The sequence below is a fragment of the Crocodylus porosus genome, unplaced genomic scaffold, assembly GCF_001723895.1.
Source record: "Crocodylus porosus isolate Cpor-Errol unplaced genomic scaffold, CroPor_comp1, whole genome shotgun sequence".
Classification (NCBI taxonomy): domain Eukaryota; kingdom Metazoa; phylum Chordata; order Crocodylia; family Crocodylidae; genus Crocodylus; species Crocodylus porosus.
This window is the reverse complement of record NW_017728906.1, coordinates 136,278,600-136,296,295: the sequence shown is the minus strand read 5'-3', so window position 1 is coordinate 136,296,295 and position 17,696 is coordinate 136,278,600.

Here is a 17,696-nt window from a genome sequence, read left to right as displayed (position 1 = left end):
GCACGCTCAGTAAACATGCACAGATCACTAATTCATATATCATGCACAAAATTATAGGATCATAGAATCAATAAGTCAGAAGAGACCTAGACAGATCATTGAGTCTGACCCCCTGCCATGGGCAGGAAGGAGCACTGGGGGTGGCAGGGGTCATAAGACCCCAGCCAGGTGCCTATCCAGTCTCCTCTTGAAGATTTCCAGGAAAGGTGAGAGCACCACCTCTCTGGGAAGCCTGTTCCAGGCTCTGGCCACCCTTACAGTAAAGTAGTTCTTCCTAATATCTAACCTAAACCTATCCTCCCTCAGCTTGTAGCCATTGTTCCTGGTGACTCCGAGGGGGGGGGCTGGTGAATAGACTTTCCCTGAGTCCCTGCTGTTGGCCCCTAATAAGGTATACACACACACACACAGGTAAGTTCCTAACTTGGATGGTACAGTGTGTATTTGTGTGCTTGGGGTAACTGGGATACTTGGGGCAAGGTTCAGGTGAGAGAGAGAGAGTTAAAGTGTAGGGAGTGAAAGTTGCCAGAACCAGGATTAGAACCAGTGGACTACAGAGAAGCTGGCTGAGGAACTGAGGCTTGAGTTTACTTAAGGTAGATTGGGGCTGGAAACTGAGGCAGACATCTGAGATATTGGGGGCAGATAAGTGGTGGCAAGGAGGACACAGCCAGGAAAGAAACTGAGGCAAAAACCTGGTTGCTCGGGGGAAAAGGAAAAGGCAGTGGGGATAAGACAGTGGCAAACAAACAGCGGGGTTGGAGGCAAAGAGAAGCTCAGGACAGGTGTTGGAGGCAGCGGTGAGCCAGAAGCAGGAGAGGGAGAAATGAAACGGAAGTTAGAGGAGTGAGGAGCAGAGATTGGAGCAGGGACAAACCATAGTAAAGCAAAACCAACTTAGGGGTCCAAATAACAGTTTTATTAAACAGACAACACACTACACAGCCCCATGAAGTTTTTGGTTCACACACACATACACACACAAGCACTTACAATGACAGCAGGAGAAAGAGACTGAGTGGAAGGGTTGGAGTCCAGGTAGGGAAGAGAAGCAGAGTCCAAGTCCTTGGTTGAAGAGAGAGTGGGGGTGATAGCTACCTATCCAGGCTGGAAAGGGGTCCTTGTCTAGTAGGTGTTGTCCAGAGTAGAGTTGCTGGCAGGGCCTCTGGGTGGATAGGTGGTATGGCATGGTGCTGGTCCAGATGGAGAGGGCCTCCCAAAGAGTCAGTCTTCACTACCCGCTTTATGGGGCAGACTACCTCTGATCTCCTATGGGGAGGGCTTGTCCAGGAAAGGCCATTCCTGTTCCAGAGGGCTCCAGGTGCTCTTACTGATCATGTGCAGCCTTGGCAGGATGGTGGGTTGCCTCATCTTTTGTTTCTTGAATGCTGAAGGTGGTTCCAAGGGCTGAGTCATTGGTCCAGGTATTGGTGTTGATGGTTGGGTCATTCAGAGGGAGCTATTTTTAGACCTACTGCCATTGTCTCTCAAGCACCTGCTTTCATCCCCATTCATTCAGGAACCAAGTTACATAGGAGGGGTAGGTGTGAGTCATGGGTTACACAACCAGGCCTGGGGACAAGATGGAGACTTGACAAACAAAATGGAAACTTGACATTACTTATGCTAACTTACATATGTAGGCCTAAATCATATAGTACCAGTAAAACAGTAGTATAGAACAGTAAAAATCAATATAAACTTAATAATTATACAATATAAAGAAGGAGAAAAAACAAAACAAATACAACTTGCTACCAAAATAAAATGCTGAAGCTTATCCTGTGTCTTATCTCACTTATACTTATCTATACGGAATAGAGGGGGAAAGAAAAAGTCAGAAATGGTTGGGGAAGGGGAGGGAATGCATTTTAAAAGATAAAAAAAGAAAAACTGGGGCTTTGCTACACTCTCTAAAAGAAAGGTCTTGCCTTACCCTTATAAATAAGAACTCAACTGGGAATGATATTTAAGAGAATCTCTTCACTGTCCTGGGCTCTTTAACAAAACCATGCACAATATGATTTTCCCCTTTGTCTAGGAAGACAACATTATTATATTGCACTATTTATCTCTTGTAGACTCTTTTAGTCCTCTGGTTTGGAGGAATTTACTTCTAAATTAAATGTATTTTAATAATGGTTGCTCTGATAATTTATTTTCTTACTCCACTTGATGCATTCTTGTAGGTTTACTACTGCTCTGCAGATATCAAAAGCAGATTTCCCACAGCACAGTAGATTATATTTCCACTCTATTATTTTAGCCTTCTGCTTTTAATTATTGATTGAGACAGCAGTATAAATATTTAGCACGCGGGAACTAAAAGTACGCATTGAACATATTTTAAAGAAAAAAGAGAAACAGCCTATTCCCTGATTTCATTCTTTGAAGAACATGCACATTTGGTTGATACATGTAAATTCATATGTAACAGGGCACAGTGGCAGTTCCCAGGTCCCCATGCTACAATCAATCCAGGTGTCTGGGCTGACCTGGAAATCTACATCGCTTGTTTCTCAGAGGATCATCTGATCCAGAAGACAGGCTTAGTCAGCACTGAGATTCCTCAGTTCTCTAAGCCTGACTCCCCTCTTTCATACTACTCCTGGAAACCTGTCATTGGCTGCAGGAATACCTGGCCAACCCAACCTAGCAACTCTCTCTACACCTTCCTCAGCAAGGGCTAGCCAGTACAGCTGTGCGAAATTTCACTCGCTGATTCATTTCAATGCTGTTTTGACTCATTTTGAGCTTGAAAAAGTGAAATTTAAATGAAATGAAGGGCTTAGAAACAGGCTTGAAATGAAATAAGGACATTCAAAATGTTCAAAAGTTTTGAAACTTTTTGAGTTTTGAAGCTGCAGCTGGGCTTAGCAGCAAGGAAACAGAAAATAAATAAAGAGAGGGGGAAGAGGATGTGAGAACTGCTCTGATATTGACTGTGTAGCTGGCCAGTGACTGTGATCCTTCCCTAAGGTCCCTTCTAATCCCAGTGCTCTGGGGGAGGGATGGAAAAACAGCATAAAAGGCAGCATTGTTTGAACTGAGCTGCTTTCTGCCTTGCAGGAACATTCCTTCCATGCAGGAACAGCACACACACCAACTTCCACTCAACCAACCACCTCCACTAGCATGCACCAAACCTGGAAGTGGACCTGCTATTGGGTTGGTCACTTTCAAGATCTTGGTCTTTGGTTTACTTCTAAGTTGCCTCAGGGACATGCTAGGGATCTATAACTGACACATATCAAGGTGTGCTTAGAGTGGGAGAGAGTGAGTGGGATGTGCTTATGGATGCCCCTGGCCTCACACTGGGATGTGGCACCCTTTAACAGATACATGCAGTGTTAAACCAGATGATTCATTGCTTCCTTTTGGCCTTATACTTATAGGTAACATACTTTTTCTTCCTGGTTATCTAAATGGCCTTCTTTTTGGTCACCTACATGGCATTTTCAGCACTTACATGTAGGTAGAAATCTATGCTGTCTTGCATACACCTGTGTACACATGTAGTCGTTTATGTACACAGACTGAGCATGCACAGTATGGCGCTCCCTGGCCACACACATGCCACATACACACCTCCTTGTAGATGCAGGTGGCATCTAAGGCCTGAAAATGTGAAATGCATGAAAAGCAGGTGTTGCATTCCTGTCTTCTGCCCCCATATTTGAATAGCTAGGACTCTGAATGGGGAGGGTTGCATAGCTTGGGTCTCTGGGGACTCTGGCTTTCTTTGATTTAAAAAAAATCCCCAACTTTTGGTTTAAAAAAAGTAACCCTAAATCCACATTTTTCCGTGATTAAAATGAAACACCACTATATATATCTACATATTAATGGTGCTTCATTTATATCAAGGGAAAATATGGTTTTGAGGTTACTTTTTTTTAAACTGAAAACTGGGGATTTTTTCAAATCTGAGAAAACCAGGATCCCTGGTCATCATTCTGCCCTTTGAATAATCACCTTCATTTTGTTGCTGTTGTGTGTGTGTATGCCTGTTTGCAAAGGTGACAGGAGTTTGAACTTGCATCTACTTACATTGTCCCATTAAGTGTTCTAAACAGCAATCTATGAGCTAGATGCTGTCACCTGTTAGAGCATTTCATTGAAAAATAGATGATGCAGGGTCAAACCCTTTGTGAGTTTGAGCGAGCTAACACCAAAGTTTATCACTCCATAGCAATTGCTCTCACCACTGTGACATGAGGCTAAAAGCTGGGAGGAAATTGCTACCTCCTCTAGTTTCATTCAAGAAGGTACATGTATATCTGGGTAATCCTATTTCAACACAGATGAAGCTATTATCTAAAATTTGCATAAGTGCCAAAATTGCACTACGTGATTGCCATTTAGGTACATAAACCTGAAATAGGATTTTGCCCTTTGTATCTATCAGGCAATGAAAACCAAACTGACCTAATTGTGGGAGATTCTTAAAGGGATTTTACCTGAAGATATCACATATTGGAATTGAAGCTTCATAATAGGAGCTTAGAATGCTTAATTAAACTTTTTTTATTGGTCGTTGTTTTAGATCTAGTAAATATAATCATGGCTCTGTTAAGCTTAACAAATTGCATTCAGAGTGCATATTAATTTACAGCAGTAACACCTGCAGAAAAATCCTAGAAAAATCAATTTCTCCCTACACCCCTGGGATTTATAATCATCTGTTATAAAGCTGATAACGATGTCGATTTTTAATGGCTTAAATTGGTTTCCCTGTTTTTAGTATCAGGCAGTCAACATATTTTGCATCATGTGCTACCTAAAATATGTGGTTGTTTACAAATGTCATTTTGTAAGCACATATTTTCTTTAAGTGAGTTTAGTGTTTGTGAAATGTGCAGATTTATATCCATGGAAACCAGAATCCTCAGTTTATTCTGAAGTCAGGTACAGAATAGACACAGACTGTAAAAGCTCTCCTATACTATATCTGACAATAGGCTGAAATAGGACACTAAAAGAGTTAGGATAATTATCCAAAGAAAGAAGTTTCTTAACAGTTTTATAAAATTAGGCTCCTTGCTATTCATTACCAATCTTCTCCTTCCTCCGCTTATTGCTTTAAGTAAAATTTGTCTTTATTCCATTGAGGCTCCACTAAACTCCACACTTTATTATAATCAAGCTGGAAACACACTTGTCCATTATTTGAGATCTGGCCCTTTGGTGATTTGATAAAATTAAGTTGCATCCCTCCTCTGAAAAATGAGATCTAGAAAAGTATTACAACCAGTAATTCAGAGGTGTTCAGATCCTAGGTTGCTTTTTATGCAAGCTTATTATTATTCAAACCTAATAATAGTAACAATAGCAGCTATTGCAAAGGATCTGGACAGTATTCTGGCTGATAGGACTTTTAATGATGATCACTTTTTCTTGGGCTAATTCTCAGTGGGTGCCCATATTTTTTAGTGTAATTGATAAATATTTGTGATGTTATGCTTGCCACATTCATTGAAACTTATAGTTCTAAATTTTGTAATGATTTGACTTTTAAATAATTTACCACACTGTATAGGAAAGGAATAACCTAAATTATTTAAATTAAATTTAATCAAATCTCATCTGCAGTACCACATTTGGAAAGATTAAAAGTCCCTTTACAGCTCCACCCCCACCTTGGGGCTGCTTAGCCTCTGAAAGGCAAGATGAGTTATAACCCAACATAATTAACAATGTCTGATCTGCATAATCAGTTGTGCTGCTAAATATATTGACCATAATATTTTTTTTAAAGCAGTTCAGAAATCAAAGCACTTATAATACTTAAAAAATATTTTTTTTCCCTAAAAACACTGTTATGTTTACCTGTGCGCTACAGACATTTTATGCCAATGCCCTAATATAATTCTGCTTGCTTGTTTCTATGTAACTTCTCTTATACATACAAATGAGTTGCATTTCAGGACAATGTCCTTAGCTCCAATTTTTTTTTTCCTATTGTCAAATTCTCCTACCAGATTCAAACTTCTGACCAATCCTAGAGCAGACCTTCAGATCTGTGTATCCTCTTCAAAATCTCAGTGTCCTAATCCAACACCTAAATGAAATGAGTTTTTAAAGAGATTGTAATGATAGGTAATTAAGAGATTTTAAGTAATTTTAATAGACTGTACTTACCTTATTTATTTTGGATTCCAGGAACACTGAGAAAGAAAATGTTGATATAAATGTATAGTTATAGTTGTTCCCATTCGCAACCATTTTTCCTCTCAGAAATACTGAAAGTGATAAAATTCGATTGTCCTCATTTTGAAGTTGAGGAAATTGGAAAATGCCTAGATTTGAGACAGTAACAACGGAGCTAGGGTTAAAATTCAGAAGCTCCCAAGCCTTTTGAAAATATTCACAATGTGGTGCAATCACATCCTCTCCAAAGGTAAAAATACTTGCTCCTTAAAAATATTGCTAGGACTTCTCTAAAAGATTTCTATTTCATATTACTCTGTACGTATGTATATATATATATATACATATATGTAATCTATATACACAACTATATTATCCATTTTCTATTATCCAAAATGGAGCAGTGAGTCAAAACATTAGGGCAAGGTAAGCTGTAACTGGACAATTTACACAAACCTGAGGACCCTTATATGCTAGTAGGGTGAACCATATATCAAAGAGCAAAGCTGCCATATTCTTACATATTTATTTATTTACTTATCTACTTATTCTGAACTACAACAATGATATAAGATTGCCCAAGTACACCTCTGGGCATCGGCTGCATTGCCAAACTCTGATAGGTACCAAGAGAGGATGAATGCTGTTTTGCTCACAATGGCCAATATTCCTAATGGGATTTAAAATCCTAATAGAAGTCTAAAGGCAATACTGATGGTTTGCGCAGAGCAAGGAACTGAGAGTGAACAAGTCAAGAAGGCCTTGATCCACAGAAATACTTACATAAGATTTACCATCTCTACAGGTTTCATCTGTCACCTCTGAAAACAGTTTAACTCCATCCTATTTTGAATTCCAATTGAGGTAGTTGAGGGCTGCCATTAAATCCCCTCTCAGGCTTCTCTTGTACAAACTAAATAAGCCCAGTTCCCTCACCCTCTCCTAAGAAGTCATTTGCCCCAGCCCCCTCACCATTTATGCTGCCCTCCACTAGAATCTCTCCAATTTGTCCACATCCTTTCTGCAGTGGCAGGGGAAGGTGCAAAACTGAACACATTACTCCAGAGATGGCTTCACCAGTGCTGAATAAAGGGGAATCATCACTTCCTTTGACCCATTGGCAACAAACTTACCAATGCAGCCCAGTCTGCCATTAGCTTTCTTGGCAACAAGGGCACACAACAAAGGCTCATATTCAGCTTATTAGCCACTGTAACCCCCAGGTCCTTTTCTACAGAGTTGCTTCCCAGCCAGTCAGCCCCCAGCCTGTACCAGCTCATGGGATTGTTCCACCCTAAGTGCAGGACCTTGCACTTATCCCTGTTGAACCTCATAAGATTTCTTTTGTCCCAATCCTCCAATTTGTCTAGGTCACTCTGAATCGTAGCCCTACCCTCCAGCATATCTACTACTCTCCCCAACATGGCGTAATCTACAAACTTGCTGCAATTGCTCTCTATGCCATTGTCCAGGTTGCTGATGAAGACATTGAAGAAAATGGGCTCCAGGACCAACCCCTGGGGAAGTTCACTTGATACTGGCTCCCAACAAGACATCAAACCATTGATTACTACCCTCTGAGCCTAATGCTCTGGCAGTTTTCTATCCATCTGACAGTCCAATTATCCAGCCCGTACTTCCTTAGCTTGCCTGCAAGATTGTTGTGGGAGACCATATCAAAAACCTTGTTACAATCAAGATATACTATATACACTCAGCATCTCTCAGCATCCACAAGAGCTATTCATTTAATTGTAAAAGGCAATAAGTTTGGTAAGGCACTGGTGAATCCAGGCTGACTGTTCCTAATTACCCTCTTATCCTCCAAGTGCTTAGAAATGGAATACATTGAGGATCTGCTACATGATTTTTCCATGGAGTGAGGTGAGGCTGACCAGTCTGTTGTTCCCTGGATCCTCCTTTTTCCTTGTCTTAAATATGGGCACCATGTTTGCCCTTTTCCAGTCCTCCAGGATATCTCCTGATCACCATGAGTTTTGAAAGATGATAGCCAGTGGCTGTGCAACCACATCAGCCAAATTCCTCAGCCCCCTTCATCCCAAATGGCCCCATGGACTTGTACACATCCAGCTTTTCTAAATAGTCCCTAACCTGTTCTTTCAACATTGGCTGCTCATCTGCTCCCCAAACTGTGCTGCCAGGTGCAGTAGTTTAGCAGCTGACCTGGCCTGTGAAGACTGAGGTGAAAAAGGCATTGAATACTTCAGCTTTTTTCTGCATTCTCTGTCACTGGGTTGCCTCCCCCATTCAGTAAGAGAAACACATTTTCCCTGATCTTCCACTTGTTACTGACATACTTGTAGAAACCCTTCTTGTTACCCTTTGCATCCCTTGCTAGCTGCAACTCCAATTGTGCTTTGGCCTTCCTGACTTCATCCCTGCATGCCTGAGCAATACTCTTATAACCCTCTCTAGTTGTTTGTCCAAGTTTTCGCTTCTTATAAGCTTCCATTTTGCGATTTAGTTTACTGAAGATTTCTGTGCTAAGACAAGCTGGTTTTCTGCCATACTTGCTAGTCTCCCTGTGCATCAGGATGGTTTGTTCCTGTACTCTCAGTAAAGCTTCTTTAAAGTACAGCCAGCTCTCCTGGACTACTCTCTCCCTCAGATTGGCTTCCCTGGGGATCCTGCCCACAAGTTCCCTGAGCGAGTCAAAGTCTGCTTTTCTGAAGTCCTTCCTCTGCTGTTCATCTATCATTTCCTCAGGATCCTGAATTCAGTCAGGATCACTGGTTGCTGCTGCCCAATCATGGCTGCTGCTGCCCAAGTTGCCATCTACTAGTACATTCCCCACCAATTCTTCCCTGTTTGTGAGCAGGAAATCAACAAAAGCATGGCCCTTAGTTGGCTACTCCAGCATTTGCACCAGGAAGTCATTCCCAACACTCTCCAAAAAACTTACTGGATTGCCTGTGTACTGCTGTACTGCCCTCCAAGCACATGTCAGGGTGGGTGAAGTCCTCCATGAAAACCAGGGCCAATGACCAGGAAACTTCCACCTGCTGTTTGAAGAAAGCCTCATCCACCACTTACTCCTGGTTTGGTGGTCTATAGCAGACCCCCTCACCATGAAATCACCATTGTTGGCCTCTCCTCTGACCCTAACCCAAAGACTTTTGATAGGTCTATCTCCAATTTCATATTGGGTCTCTGAGCAATCATATGGCTCCTTTACATAAAGTGCAAGTCCTCCTCTTCTCTACTGCATGTCCTTCCTGAACAGCTTATATCCATCCAAGATAGTGCTCCAGTCATGCGAGCTATCCCACCAAGCCTATCTTATTCTCATCATATCATAATTCTGTGACTGTGCAAGGTTTTCCAATTCTTTATGCTTGTTTCCAAAGCTCTGTGCATTTGTATACAGGCACCTGAGGTAACTAGTTGATTACCCTGATTTCTCAGGAAGAATGAGAACACCTCCTCTGATGCCCCTGCCTGATTGATCTTCCTCCAGGTCACCCACTTCCCCACTTACCTCAGGGCTTTGGTCTTCATCCCCTGGCAAATCTAGTTTAAAGCCCTCCTCACTAGGTTAATGAGCCCTGCACCAGCTTCATGGCCATTTGCCCAGTCCAGCCTCATGTGTTGTCCTTGGTCATGGACCAACCACAGGCACCAGCTCAATTTGGCACCTGAAGCATATATATAATCCCGATCAAGCTGGATCCCCATGGAACCAGAAATTTGGCAATGAGTGAGTACGGTTAGCCCAAATTGCCATGACTCCCCTGCCACTGAATTTCTAGACCCATAAGTATTTAGTTTTCTTACACAGAATGAAAACCCCAAGTTTCACCAGTTTGCTTTGATAAAGAAGTTGAAGGCTATGTATGTGAAAAAATTATGTTTATTTTTGCTTGGATACTAAATACTGAATAATAAATCCCTAAATCCTTAGCATATTAATGAAGATTCTGGTTTTTTTTAATAGGAGAAAAATATATATTGTGTTACTGGATGATGCACCACACCACATGTGTTCATCTTTTCAAAATTCTAGATTCACTCGTGTGTGTGTGTGTGCACACATGCTCGCACGCATTCAAAAAACCATACAAACAAGAATTTTTCTTTCCACTAAGATTTCATGGCCAAAGTCCCTACTGAAACATGTTTACTTTTCCCTGGTAATGACAATGAGTTAAAACTGTATCATTTTCTAAGGTTATTCAAAGTTTATCTTGGCCTAACTGACCGTTGAAGTATTTAATTAAGGAAGTCTGGTTTCTATAGCCAATGACACACAAGAGAAAGGCATGGCTGGCCTTACGTTCAACCGCTTTTGATTCTCTAACCAAAGAGACAAGTGACCCATTTTCAGTGGTATTAACTGGGGACATACTTTGGCACAGTTCCAGAGTTGGGCTTCCACAGCTGTTGGGAATCATGGTACGATGCCCTAACTGCTCTGCAATTGCTGCCTCTCTAAGATATTTAGTCATTGTATATTGGCTTGTCCTTTCCACATCTCACCTTACACATAACAATGAGGATATTTTTAAAATTTAATTTTTAACAGTTCCCAAGATGCATTGCTACAAATTTTTCTATACTAGACTGATATGCAACTTACCCATGAACAGCTGAACTAGCCTATACCTATGGTGGAATTCAGTTTAATGTCAACTAATTTTATTAGGAGTAGAAGTAAATTTTAGTACTATTTATCTTTGGTAGGTGTTTCCTAAATGGAAATAGCAGCATGATTCCTTTCTCAGTGAGCATATAATATAATATAAAGATAGCAAATTTAAACATTTATAGAATATGAAACATAAGGAAAATGAGGAATGAGAGCAGGGTTAACAGGAATACATTAAATTTACAGAACCACTGGTTTTGTAAATATATGGCGAAGAAGTGTTTTGCTTTTGAAGTCTGCAAAATGTATGTGTTTGTTTATTGTGATTTTCACAGGAAAGTGTACAGGTGTTGGCAATTTCTTTGCATCCATTAGCTCTTATGACTTCAGCTAAGTAGACTTTTTATAGGGATTTACATTATATACCTGCCTTGGCATATCATTACATTCTAATAAGCATACCTTCTGCCCAGGTTTCAGAACCATTTAATTATGGCTGAGATCTTCATAGAAGTCAAATAAAGAAAAATGCCAAAGTAACATTGAATTTCATTGGAAGCTGGATTCTCAGCTCCCCTACAGTGCAAATCAAGTTGTAGTGCTTCACTGCTTTGTTCATTACTCATAATAAACATTTCATTTCATATTGTTCAAAGAGGCACCATTATCTAGAAACCTTTTGACAGGGTTACTTCATCTTTAATACTAAAATGATATACCCATGTGCCAAAAGGTACAAATTAAGAATATACCAAACCAATGAAGGTTGATGCATAAAGGCAGGTGAAAGATAAGTGAGGGATGAATCCTAGAATTCGTTCACTTAGGAAGAAGTCTATTTCACATAATGACCAAATAGCACTTATGTAATTCCCATTTTTGACACTTGTGCAAGTATGTGGCCCTACTTGACATGCAGTGTGTCACAAGCATGTATGTAAACCGAGCATGTACAGTAGGCTTCATTTTGAGTGGGCAGGTATGTGCTAGGTCTATGCAAAATGGCTAGTATTTGTTTTGGATTCGGATTTGGGCAATTTGGGGGACAGTGATTCGATTCAGTGATTTGAATCACTGTCCTGAATTGATTCAGCTGAATCTGATTCAGTCAATTTGGCCGCTGCCAAATCAGCCAGATCTCTGAATCGAACAGGCCCCATCCCCTGCCTGCTCTCCCAGCACTGTAGATGCCTGCCCCACCTGGCCCGTGTCCTGGCACTTAAAAAAAAAAGTCCCACATTCACCAACTCCTGCCCCCCATTGCCCTGAGCTTCATGGTAGGGGCTCTGCCACAAGCCCACTGCTGCAGCAGCTGGTGAATGCGGGGATTTTTTTTGTAAGTGCCGGGATGCTAGGGCCAGGTGGGGCAGCCATTGACAGGGCTGGGAGAGTGGGCAGGGTCAGGGGGTTCTCAGGGTACCTGGGGAAGAAGGCAGGGGATGGGGCCTGGTGGGGGAACCCCCATGGTCTTCTTCTCCCTCCTCCAGCCCACCCCCCCTGCTCCCTTCTAGCTTGGGTCCAGCTCCCTGCAGTGGGGAGTGCCAACATCTCCAAATCTTCTCCAAATCTTTTCCAAATTGATTGAGAGGTTTTGAATCAATTTGGACCTTTTTACTGGTCTCCTGATTCAATCTGGATTTGGAGATTCATCCACTGAATCAGGCTGAATCTCCTCCGAATTGAATAGCAGCTGAAGCTTCACACAGCCCTAGTATGTGGCTCTCTGTGTGTACCTGGGTACATCTAAAAGTGCAATTAGCACACAGCAATAAACTCATGTGCAGTTCATGCCAGAGTTTATTTCTTCTGGGTGATTCTGGACGTATGTGGTTCTGGACATATGTGTCTAGAACCACAGCCTGTTGAACTGAGGTGGAGCAGCCCCAGCTGGCAGGGGGCCCAGGGAGATCAGCCTGCCATCCTGGGGCTTCTCAGTCCTGGCTCAACATGCTGTAGAGAGGCTGGCTGGGGCACAAGGGTGCTACAGTGTGGGGCTAACTGGTGGGCAGCCCCTTTACTGTAGCACACTCATGCCCCAGCCAATGTCAATCACCATCTACGTGTGTGTTTTGGTGCATGTAATGACTCTACTGTAGCATAGTAATTGTTCCAAACAGTATTATCCTACAGCAGAGTTAATTAATTTACTGCACCCTAATGTGGGTGCAGATGCACATGGTGATATTTTATTGCACAGCTAATTAGTCAGGTCTATAGTAAAGTACATGTGTAGATGCAAGCGCTGGGCACATCCAGATAAGCGCACATGTGCAGGCATGAGTGTTTGTGCTGCTGTTATTTTTCCTATGTCATATGCCCCTACACGTGGGGTTGGTACAGGGCAAAATGCCTTACTTCGGGAAAACAGCCAAAACATGCTTTTGGAGCATGCACTGCACCACTTTTTTTTTGATTTGCAGTTATTTTTTTGGCAACACGATCTCCTGGTGTCAAATTTTGTCACTGTTTTGCAAATCAGCAGCATGGCAAGTGGTTATATGTGTTCTGTGTATGGTTTGTGGTGCCTCAGATACCTTTGAGGCACCATAAACCACAAGTGTGTAGTTGTTTGGACATGGCCCCTGAGTGCAAGTGCTGAAATTGTGGCCTGACAACAAAGAGAACGGCTGTCTCTTTCTATCTATGTAATATTATAGCTATTACACTTGCCCATAAGGAGGGTCACTCCGGTTTTCAGGCTTCACATAGAGATGGGTTTGGGGCTTAATCTCTTTGACTCCCCAGTAATACTTGCACTACAAGACCACACACCAGATATTACACAGATCCCTCTAGCTCTTACTTTACAGCTACTACACACAGTTTCTATTTTTCATTACCTAAAATTGATGAAGACAAATGGGGATTTTCTGCCATATTGGGGCCTGGGGTCCAACCAAGAATCCAGGACTCCTCCTTTTAAAGCGGTAGCCATATCACTGACCTTCATACTTTTTAGATAACTTTTTGCTTTTTGAAACAACATATATATCTGTCCCGGCTGCCAAAAGAAACAATTTCCAAAGAAAGGCTGGAGAAAGACCTGCCTCAGCTATAGCATTATCTCAGCTGTGGTTATATCCATCCTGGAAAATCAGTTTCAAACCTAGGTTTGGTGAGAGGAACCTAGACCCTGGGTGTAGGTATTGGGTTAAACCATGAGAAAGTTCCCTTTCTTTTTAGTGTTCAGACTGTTCATGAATGCCAAAACTGATAGTTATGCAGCTGGGTAAGTGTTATTTCACCGTGTACATTAAAATAGAATTCTGCCCTTAGATCAGATCCAAAACATAGCCTTTAAGCTTAAAAAAAAAAAAGTGAAGATAACTTTTAGTGTTTCTTACATGTTTTCTCAGTTTCTCAGTAATTTTCAGATTCTGACTGGGACTGTAAGTATTGAATTGTCCCAAGAAATCCTAGTATCAAAATATTTCCAAACAGGTCAGAAGTAATGGAAATCTCAACAGTCAGTCAAGCATGTGTGTAATTGCTGAGCCATGTGATAACATCCTCAGTGGCCTCAGTGTGTAGGCTATTGCTGAATTTAGTCAGTGGGTAGTCATCAACGATATGCAGCATGGTGTATGTTTTGCTACAGCTACAATCTGAGTTGTTGCAAAGACCCCAGAGGTGGATGTTGGCTACCCATAGACCTTACCCTGTCTCGAACCTATTCAGCAAGGCCCACTGATGGCAAGACAGGTTAAAGCCAGGTGGGCAGACTGTAGGATCTGTGATAAGGAAGTTGTTTGGTGGTGATGCTGACCTCCATTCCTCACAGGCTGGCAATGGATCAAGAGTTTGAGTTGCACCAACCATCCATACCTCGTTCATACCAGGGAAAGTAATGATCCTCCTAGCAAACCAAATTCTGTAAACTTTTCAAGGAATCCTGGTGTCATTGACAATGACCACCCAGACAGTGTGCAGCCCTTTGGCTTCCATGCCATTGGGCATGTACTCCAAATCTTACAACTTCACATCGAGAGTCTGTTGGCTGTCAAGTGAAATCTCAATGGAGAACCATTGATAAGAGTCCTTGGCTAAGTTATGCATAACAAAGGGTCATTTTTATAAAAACATCTGCATTTTTGGGTGATTGTCTGAAATGATAATCATATTTTTCAATGCAAAATATTTCCATGTCTTTTAGAATTCCCTTCTTTTGTCCCCAGTGCCACATGCCATGCTTTGCACAGGAAGATCATTTTGCAGGATCTGTCATACGTAAAATTTCTAATCCAGAGAATGAGGCTTGAATATGCATAATATATTCATTTAAAAATGCTGAAATGCATATATTACCTTTTGTATAATGCACATATAAATATGTATTGCTGTATGACAAAGAAGTAAACAGCATTATATTTGTTCATTTGCAAATTCTAACAAAGAGTAGTAGGAAAACTAGATGCAAAGGGCTTGTGAATATGGTCAGAAGTCTAGACATATGTGCTCTTAAGTTTTTCTAGGTACCTGAGGATAGAACATGTTTTTTCCCTTCATTCTGCTTGCAAATATGACTTTGAAGGAGAAAATATTGTTCTCTGTTGGGTTTTCATTCTTTCTTTTTTAGTTAACATAAATAGTAGAGATTAATTCTTTTTCCCTGTTCTGGAAATTAAAGAAACAAAGTTTAGATTATGAATACAGCTCAGTTCCATTTAGCAGCATTATTTTCTTTACCACTGTGTTTTGCTCGTGTTTTGCTCCTTTCCTAAACATATGCGTATAAAACTCAATTTTTTTTTCAAATTAGAAGAATTACACATTCCTCTTGCTTGTAAAAATCAAGTCGATTCAAGTTAGTCAATTCAGATTTAAGACCTCCAAAGAATCATTCATTCCATATGGAGATGGGTGGCATATGACCTGAAAGTCCAATTCAGTCCATGGAAGCTGAGAGCTGAAAGTAATTACTACTTCCAGACATTGCTCATCCTGTTTCTGGAATTGTATGCCTTTGATTAGTCACACATAAGTCAATGGTACCATGTACAAAGACAGTACATGTGAGAGCATTTGGTAGGCAAGGGACATGGATTTTGAAGTATAGCAGTGAATTTATTGGATTAATAGTTTGTAGAGTCACTCCTTTGCCCTGCTAGAAGTCCTTCAATTCAAAAAGAAAGAAGGGGAAGGATTTTTGAAGATTTTTTTATAATTTCTACTACATTCTCTAAGACTTGTCAGGATCCTGTTTTTTTCTGATTAAAAAAAATCAGATTGAAAACAGTAACCCCAAATCCACATTTTTCTGTGATTAAAATGAAACACTACTATAAATAGGCATTTCATTTTAATCATGGAAAAATGTGGATTCTGGGTTCCTTTTTTAATCTGAAAATTAGGCGGGGGGGGGGGGGTTATCAAAGAAAACCGGGATTCCTGGTCATTAGACTGCAATGGGCTGCAGGCATTTTAAAGAAATAAGTAACAGCCAGAAGCCCTAAAACTTTGAAATTCCCCTCTAAATCCAGCTAGATGTAATGTTTTGCCTTTGGGAATCCTACTTCTTTTATTACTTTACACTTAAAATTGTCAATACTTCTATTTTGACTTTCAGGTGAAGGGCTGAATTTTGACCTTGCATCTACTTACAGGAATTATAAAAAACTCCACTGAATTTGTAGCTTTAGATGTGCATAAAATCAGTGCCATGCTTCTATATTTTGTTTATATTACACAGAGGAGGCCACACACTGAACTTTTGCATAAATTGTCATAGCTTCATTGAACTTAGCACTGGTAAGACACTTTAAACACATTAGGGACCTGGATCTCTGTTTGTATATAATATTCTTCTTAGCTGGTATGAAAAATCCCTTGGCAACCAGAAAAAAGAGAGACTCTTTCCTGTATGCTCTGTTACACTGCATGAAAAACATATTTGTTTGTAATCATAGCCTATTAAATAATGTTGAGGTTGTATGGCTGTTTCCAAGGTACTTGGTATTTTTCTGCCCATTTTCATGTCTCACAGAAATGTTGCATGTGATAGGAACATGCCCTATAGAGCAAAAAAGTAATTAATGTAGAAGGGAAGCAATTGGAGACTTAAATTAATACAAGCCTCAAGCTTTTCTGTATTCAAACTGTTAGCACTTCACTTTCTTCAGAGTTACCTTTAACTTGTGCCTTTTCAGCTTTAGTGTTATGCCTTAACATCCTTTTATCACCCGAAGCCTCCAGTAGCGTGAAATAAATAAATAAAAATCTCAGTTTTACTAAACGTGATTTTTCTGACACAAGCTTCAATACCCAAAGGCCCTTAAGACATGAATATGAAAGCTGGCTGCAACAGATCTACTTAAGAAATAGAAGTAGATAAAAAGCCTCTACAGCTTGTCTGCTCAGTATAACAGTTGTTATTGTTAAGCATTAATCCTACAGGGAACTAGATCACTCAGGGGACTAGGAATAGCATACAGAGACTTTTACCTCTAGGTCACTGTTTCAAATCTAGTTCAGATTAATAATGACTGAAAATATTACCATCTGCTGGTTGTGGGATATCCTGAACTAAACAATATGGCAATTTCAATCCTCATACTAATAGGCCACAAATTCATTGCTTTGGTAGCAATTAGCATCTTGTTTGGCAGCCTCAGTAAACAGGGTGTGGATTTATTGACATGAGAAAGTAAATACTATTATTCTACCTGCTGTACAAGAGCACCTGGTGACTAAAATCCATTAGAGATAAGCACTATATATTTTAATAGCTTATTCACTAAGAAAATGATACTTTTGGTCATCTCCCAATTATATGTCTGTTTTCAAATAGTTTTGTTTGGAAAGGGGGAAGATAGCTTCATAAACTATACCCAACTTAGATAATAGTCTAGGTGTTCATGTACTCAACCAGAATGCAGAAAATCCAGATTCAAGTTTTACCATCTCCAATAAACTGAATTTGGTATCCTGTTAATCTTTTCTA